The following is a 7,750-nucleotide window of genomic DNA, read 5'->3' as shown; positions in this document are numbered from 1 at the left end:
TCAGAATTTAAAATGTTATTCTCAAATCTCAGCTAATCATGATCATTGAAATCTTCAAGTCCAGTAATCTTCTTATCATCAAAGGAGACATTGATAGATTCCATGACAACCCTTGTTCTTAAATTGTAGACTCTGAAGGCTTTTGTGGAAAGTGGATATCCAATAAAAATTCCTTCATCAGCTTTTAGATAAAATTTGGATAGCAGTTCAGGATGAGTCTTAAGAACAAAATACTTGCATCCAAATACATGAAAGTACTTCAGATTTGGCTTCTTTTTCTTCACCATTTCATATGGTGTCTTTCCATGCTTGTTGATAAGTGTTGCATTCTGAGTCAAACAAGCAGTCTGCACAGCTTCAGCCCATAAGTAGGTTGGTAACTTTGCTTCATCAAGCATAGTTCTTGCAGCTTCAATAAGAGTTTTATTCTTTCTTTCAACAACTCCATTATGATTTTCACAGAGTGTTTGACCAATTTATCCAGTTATTTGACATGATCAATCAAGATAGATGCAGTTTCACTTTTTGTGTGCAAGAAATACACCCATGTGTATCTGGTAAACTCATCTACTATGACCACATCATATTTCTTCTTTGCAATAGACATGACATTTACTAGACCAAATAGATTAACATGTAGTAGGTGATAAGGCTCAAGAATTAAAGATTCGGTCTTGCTCTTGAATGAAGATTTTCTTTGTTTTGCCTTTTGACATGAATAACAAAGACCATCAGGAGCAAATACTGATTTTGGCAGTCCTCTCACAAGATCTTTCTTGACTAGTTCATTTATATTGTTAAAATTTAAATGAGAGAGTTTCTTGTGCCAATCCCAGCTTTCTTCAATTGATGCTCTGCTTAACAGACAGATTGTAGAACCATCAGAACTTGTTGAAAGCTTGGCTTCATAAATGTTACCATGCATGTATCCCTTCAGAACAACTTTGCCTGTAGTTTTGCTTACAACTTCACAGTGTTCTTCAAAGAAATCCACATGATAACCTTTGTCACAGATTTGACTAACACTTAGCAGATTGTGTTTTAAGTCCTGAGACTAGAGCTACTTTTTCAATGATGACATTCCCAATATTGATATTGCCATATCCCAGAGTTTTTCCCATATTGCCATCTCCATAAGAAACTCCTGGGCCAGCTTTCTCCATAAAGTTTGATAGAAGGGCTTTATTTCCAGTCATATGTCCTGAACATCCACTATCCAGAACTAAGATGTTTTTCCTTTTGCCCTGCAATCACAAAAACCATGATTAGTTTTATGGACCCAGACTTGCTTGGATCCTATGGCCTTATTAAGTTTGTTAGCATTTGCAGCGGATTTAACTTTAGAGTTTATGCTAACATTTTTCATATCAGATTTTACAGTATCAGACTTTGCATCAGAACTTACACTAGAAGGAATAATGCTAACTTTCTTTAAAGAAGGTTTTATTTGATAATAATCATAGTACAAACTATGATATTCCTTACAAGTATAAATGGAATGCCATAAACTACCACAATGAAAACAAGGATTTTGTGGTTTAAACCTAACAGTCTGACTCTTAACTCCTGATTTAGGAGGTAAAGATTTTATATCCTTATTCTTCCTGCAAAAAGAAGCAAGATGGTTAGTGTTTCCACAGTTATTGCATTTCTTTCTAGGAGCATTAGGAACAGACTTATAATTATTGCTTTTATTCACACCTTCCTTTCCATTCCTATTTTTCCTAGGTGGTTTTACCTTGTTTACATTCTTAATCTCTATCAGCTTATACTTAAGCTGCTTCTTTGTCATTAAGCCTATGTTAACTTCAGCTGGTTTATCTTGTTTTAATTTGTCAGATGTTGACACCACCTTAACTTTTGTATCATTATCTTTCATCTTTTCAGAATCAGACTTTAAAGTTTTAGCTACAAACTTATCAGGATTTACCTTTGGCTTAGTAGTCTGTTGAACAATAATTGGCTTAATTTGTTCAGTTCCTATTTCACTTTTATCATCTCCATAACCTAAGCCCTCTTTCCAGTTTCCACTACTTAGCAAATTCTGAGTTGTTCTACCAGAGTTAGTCCAAGTCCTGATAATCTCTCTTTCCTTTTCTAACTCAGTTTTTAGAGATTGATTCAATTTTAGCACTTCATCTCTAACATAAAAAGTATCATCTCTTTCTTTTTGAGTTTGATGGAACATAACTAACTCATTTTCTAAATAGTCATTCCTATTCTTAAAAGCCAGATTTTCAGAAGTTAACCTATCACATGTTAAAGTTTGATCTCTATATCTAATGAATATGGTTTTAAGATAAGATCTCAACTCAGTAATATCATCAGTATGAAAAGCATAAGTTGTCTGAGGTACCTTTAACTCAGCACCTTCAGAACTGCTATTAGCATTTACCATCAAGGCATATTTCACCTCATTTTCAGAATCTGAAGTGTCTGTCCAGCTTTTCTTCTTTGTGACAAGTGCCTTGCCTTTGTCACCTTTTCCTTTCTTGCAATCAGGAGATATGTGGCCTTTCTCACCACAATTATAGCATTTAACATTTGAATAATCTCCTCTGTTAGACTTTCCTCCTTTGCCTTCAAATTTTCTGAAACTCTTCTTATCAGAATTTCCACTTTTCCTGGAAACCTTCTTTCCCTTTCTGAATTTCTTGTAGGCTATCTTTGTGATACATTCACCATAAGAGCACACAATTTCATCATCTCTTCATCAGCATCCATCTCAGATAGACTTTCAGTTTCTGAATACTCATCATCATTATTAGAACTTGATGATTCTGAATTAGACTTTATGATGAGAGCCTTTCCTTTGCCTTTCTTTGAGGCAGCCACTTTGGGGGATTCCTCCTCAGCCTTAAGAACAACTGTTCTTGACTTTCTCCCATGCCTCTTGCTTCTTTGATCCATCTCAAGTTCATGAGTTTTGAGCATACTATAAATTTCATCAAGAGTAGTTTCATCAAGAGCATAGTTGTCTCTTATAGTAGTTGCCTTCAAATCCCAACTTTCAGGAAGAGCTAAAAGGAATTTAAGATTAAAATCTTCAAGATCATATTCCTTATCCACCAGTGACAGATCATTCAAGAGTTTGACAAATCTGTCATATAAACCAGTTAATGACTCATCAGGTTTTAAGTCAAAGTGCTCATACTCTTGAGTGAGTATAGTCCTCATGTTCTTCTTAATTGCATCAGTTCCCTGGCATCTTGTCTCCAAGGCATCCCATATCTCCTTTGTAGTCTTGCAGTTAATTACCCTGTTTGACATGACATTATCAATGGCACTATGCAGCAAATGTCTTACCTTTGCATCCTTGGTAATAGATGAGATATCTTCAGCTGTATACTCACTTTTCTCCTTTGGTACAGTCTTTGCTGGCTGATATGCAACTACAATAGAGAGCTTGGTTGGCTTATGTGGTCCTTCATTAATTCTGTCAAGATATTCTGGATCTGTAGCTTCCAGAAACATAGCCATCCTTACTTTCCATATGGGATACTCTGAAGGTCTCAGCATGGGAACCCTAATAGTCTCATATCGATTGTGGATTTGAGTCTTTGGAGTTTCTTCAGTTTTGGTTGGCTTGGTTGGAGTTTGTTCTTCTTCAGACATGATTGTTTTGGATCTTTACTGTATATGTGTTAACAGATAGGCTCTGATACCACTTGTTAGGTCACACACACTGTAGAAGGGGGTTGAATACAGTGTATAATACAATCAAATCGTATTGAGAACACAAGTATGTAACAAAGAATAATCTTATTAATAAAATAGTACTGCAATTGAACCGTTCTCTCTCAGTGATGAACAAATATCACAAGAGCTGCTAGAGTTACAATGAATAATATTCTCGATAATGATAACACTTCTAGTGTAAACCCTATGTTGTGTTTATATACCATACAGTTACAAGATAATCTCTAATTGATATCGAATATAATTCTGTATCCTAACATATATCAATTAGTTATCTTTTCCTCCAAGTCTTCTATTCTTCATAAAATTCTTCTCAATACATATCTCTTCTTGTTTTAGTCTTGATCTTCTTTCCCTTCAATCAGCCACCTTTCTTATCTGAAAGTCTTCTTAAGTCCTGATATTATCTCCAGATGAATATCTTCTGATATCTTAAGTTCTGATATCTTAAGTTCTGACTTTAGTATAAATACTGATTTCCAGTTAAGTCATGATTTGTCCTATTAGTCAAGATCTGAAAACTAAACACAAATCATTATTAGACATGACATCACAAATATATCTAACACACTCATCATCAAACTTGAAAGGGACATCTTTTTCTAGCAAACTGCACAATGGCTTCGAAATCTTAGAAAAGTCCTTGATGAAAGGCCTATAGAAATCCGCATGACCAAGAAAACTGTGAATTCCCTTAACAGAAATAGGTGGAGGAAGATTTTCAATAACCCCCACCTTGGCTTTGTCCACCTCAAGGCCTTTACTAGAGACCTTGTGCCCAAGAATAATGCCCTGTCGCACCATAAAGTGACACTTTTCCCAATTGAGAACCAGATTGGTCTCACACAGCTCTTGAGAACTTTTCCAAGATTTTGCAAGCGTTCATCAAAAGAATCGCCAAATACAGAGAAGTCGTCCATGAACACCTCCACATTCTTGCCAATCATATCAGAAAAGATGGTCATCATACATCTTTGAAATGTGGCTGGTGCACCACACATACCAAAAGAAACTTGTCTGAAGGCGAAAGTACCAAATGGATAAGTGAAGGTAGTTTTATCCTGACCCTCTGGAGCGATACAAATATGATTATAACCCGAATAGGCATCCAGAAGGCAGTAGTAATCGTGACCAGCCAACCTGTCGAGCATCTGGTCAATGAAAGGAAGAGGGAATTGATCTTTCCTAGTGGCCTTGTTCAGCTTCCTATAGTCCATACAAACCTTTCATCCTGTGATTGTTCGAGTAGGAATGAGCTCATTCTTCTCACTAGCAACAACCGTGATACCTCCTTTCTTCGGTACACACTGAACTGGACTCACCCAAGAATTGTCAGAAATGGGATAAATAATCCATGCATCCAGCCACTTAAGAATTTCCTTCTTCACTAATTCCTTCATGATCGGATTGAGTCTTCTTTGCTGCCCAACCGTAGGCTTGCTACCTTCTTTTAGCAGAATTTTATGCATGCAATAAAACAGGCTGATTCCCTTAATATCTGTTATAGTCCATCCAATTGCCGATTTGAACTCTCTAAGAATTCTCAAAAGCTTCTCCTCATCGCTAAATGAAAGGTCAGATGCAATAATAACAGGTAAAGTAGATGCATCACCTAAAAACGCATACCTCAAATGTTCAGGTAAAGGTTTAAGCTCAAGAGTGGGAGCTTCCTCAATAGATGGCTTGAGGCATTTAGGAGCTTTGTTCAACTCCTCAAGTCCAAGAGATTCAAAAGGCATATCAATCTCCCTCTTCCAGGGAGAAGCATTCAGATATTGCAATTGTTCTTCACCTTCGTCATCTTCACTGTCTGAATTCCCCAACAAGGCCTTCTCTAATGCATCAGACCTCAGTAATTGATCAAGTTCTGAAGTAACCACAGAATCAACCAACTCTACTTTTAAGCACTCCTCATTTTCTGTAGGGAATTTCATAGCATTAAACGCATTAAAAGTTACATCCTGATCCAGCACTCGCATTGTAAGCTCACCCTTCTACACATCTATCAAGGTACGACCAGTTGCCAGGAAAGGTCTTCCCAAGATTATGAGAATCTTCTTATCCTCCTCGAAATCAAGAATTACGAAATCAGCAGGGAAGATGAGTTTATTAACCTTGACCAAGACATCCTCCACAACACCTCCAGGATATGTAATAGAACGATCTGCCAACTGCAAAGTCATATAATTCAGTTTTGGATCAGGAAAGTTCAACTTCTTGAAGATTTACAAAGGCATCAGATTGATGCTAGCTCCCAAGTCACATAAGCATCTATCAAAAGACACTTTTCCAATAGTACACGGAATAGTGAAGCTTCCCGGATCTTTAAGCTTCGGAGGCAACTGCTGTTGCAGCACAGCACTGCATTCCTCCGTGAGAGCGACAGTCTCTAAATCATCTAGCTTCACTTTTTGAGAGAGAATACCTTTCATAAACTTTGCATAACTAGGCATCTGCTCAAGAGCCTCAGCGAAAGGTATGTTGATATGAAGTTTCTTAAACACCTCCAGAACTTCTCAAATTGCTTATCCATCTTTTTCTTCTGCAACCGCTTAGGAAAAGGCGATGGAGGATAGATATGTTTCTCCCCTGTATTACCCTCAGGAGGAGTGTGCTCAACAGTAGTCTTCCTTGGTTCCACTTCTGCTTCCTGCTGCTCTACTTCTTCTTCAACCCCAGCTTCTTCATTCGACACTTGAGTTTGTTCGGGATTCGCAACCTTCTCAGACCTCAAATGATTGCCTTCACATGCTCCTTAGCTTCCCTCTTTATTGGTACTTCAGTGTTACTAGGTAGTGTACCAGGTTGACGATTTAGCAAGGCATTGGCAATTTGTCCAATTTGATTTTCCAAGGTCTTGATGGAAACAACCTGGCTTTTTCACATGAGCTTCAACTCCTCTAATTCAGATTTTTCATTAGCTTGTTGTAGCTTGAGTTGTTGTTTTGGTGCATATTGCGGTTGCTGAAAATCAGGGGGGTTGTACTGCTTAGTTGGGTACTGCTGATAAGGCTGTTGAACCGCATTCTAAGCATTGCTCCAGCTGAAATTAGGATGATTGCGGTTGTTAGGATGATAGGTGGCTGGCACAGGTTGTTGCGATCGCTGAAAGTTGCTCACGAACTGAGCCGATTCACTAGAAATAGCACATTGATCAGTCTCATGGGCACCAGCACAAAGGTCACAGATACTAGTGATTTGATTAACTCCATAATTAGTCAGAGTGTCCACCTTCATCGTCAAGGCCTTAAATTGGGCAGCTATAACAGTTGCTGCATCCAACTCCAGAATTCCTGCTACTCTACCTCTCTGAGAAGGATTATGGTATTCATTAGCATCCATCAGTTCAATCAATTCATAAGCTTCATTGTAGCTCTTGGCCCACAAGGCTCCTCATGATGCTGTATCGAGCATGGGTCTAGAAGTAGCACCCAATCTATTATAAAAACAGTTTATAATCATTCAATCAGGCATGCCATGGTGTGGGCACTTCCTTAGCATCTCCTTATATTGATCTCAAGCCTCACATAGAGATTCTCTAGTTTGCTGAGCAAACTGAGTAAGGGCATTCCTGATTGCAACAGTCTTCGCCATAGGGAAGAATTTAGTGAGAAACTTTTGAGCAAGATCCTCCTATGTGGTGATAGACCCTGGTGGTAGAGAATGTAACCAGCACTTTGTTTTATCCCTCAGAGAGAATGGGTAGAGTCGCAGCTTGATGGCATCTTCAGTCACACCATTGAACTTGAAAGTGTCGTAGATCTCGATGAAATCCCTGATGTGCATGTTGGGGTCTTCTGTAGAAGAACCCCCAAACTGAACTAAGTTATGTATCATCTGAATCGTCCTTGACTTGATCTCAAAAGCGTTAGCCAAAATGGCTGATCTGATGAAGCTTGACTGAATATCATTGATCTTAGGCTGAGAATAGTCCATCAAAGCCTTAGGAATTTCTGCTTGATCTCCCATCACTACTAAGACTGGTTCCTTGACTTTCTCTTCTTTTTCTACCTTCTCTTCATCCTCAAAAACTTCCCTGCGAACCACTACA

The 7,750-nt window shown here is 38.1% G+C and overlaps 1 non-coding gene across 1 annotated transcript; it reads left to right on the top strand.

Moving 5' to 3' along the window:
- Positions 1-7,171: 7,171 nt before the first annotated feature.
- Positions 7,172-7,278, top strand: LOC141709160 (small nucleolar RNA R71). The gene has a single exon (XR_012569751.1). It is a non-coding gene; the product is annotated as a small nucleolar RNA R71 (small nucleolar RNA).
- Positions 7,279-7,750: the final 472 nt, after the last annotated feature.

The sequence above is a fragment of the Apium graveolens genome, chromosome 2, assembly GCF_009905375.1.
Source record: "Apium graveolens cultivar Ventura chromosome 2, ASM990537v1, whole genome shotgun sequence".
Taxonomy (NCBI): Eukaryota; Viridiplantae; Streptophyta; class Magnoliopsida; order Apiales; family Apiaceae; genus Apium; species Apium graveolens.
This window is presented reverse-complemented; position numbering and strand designations above follow the sequence as displayed.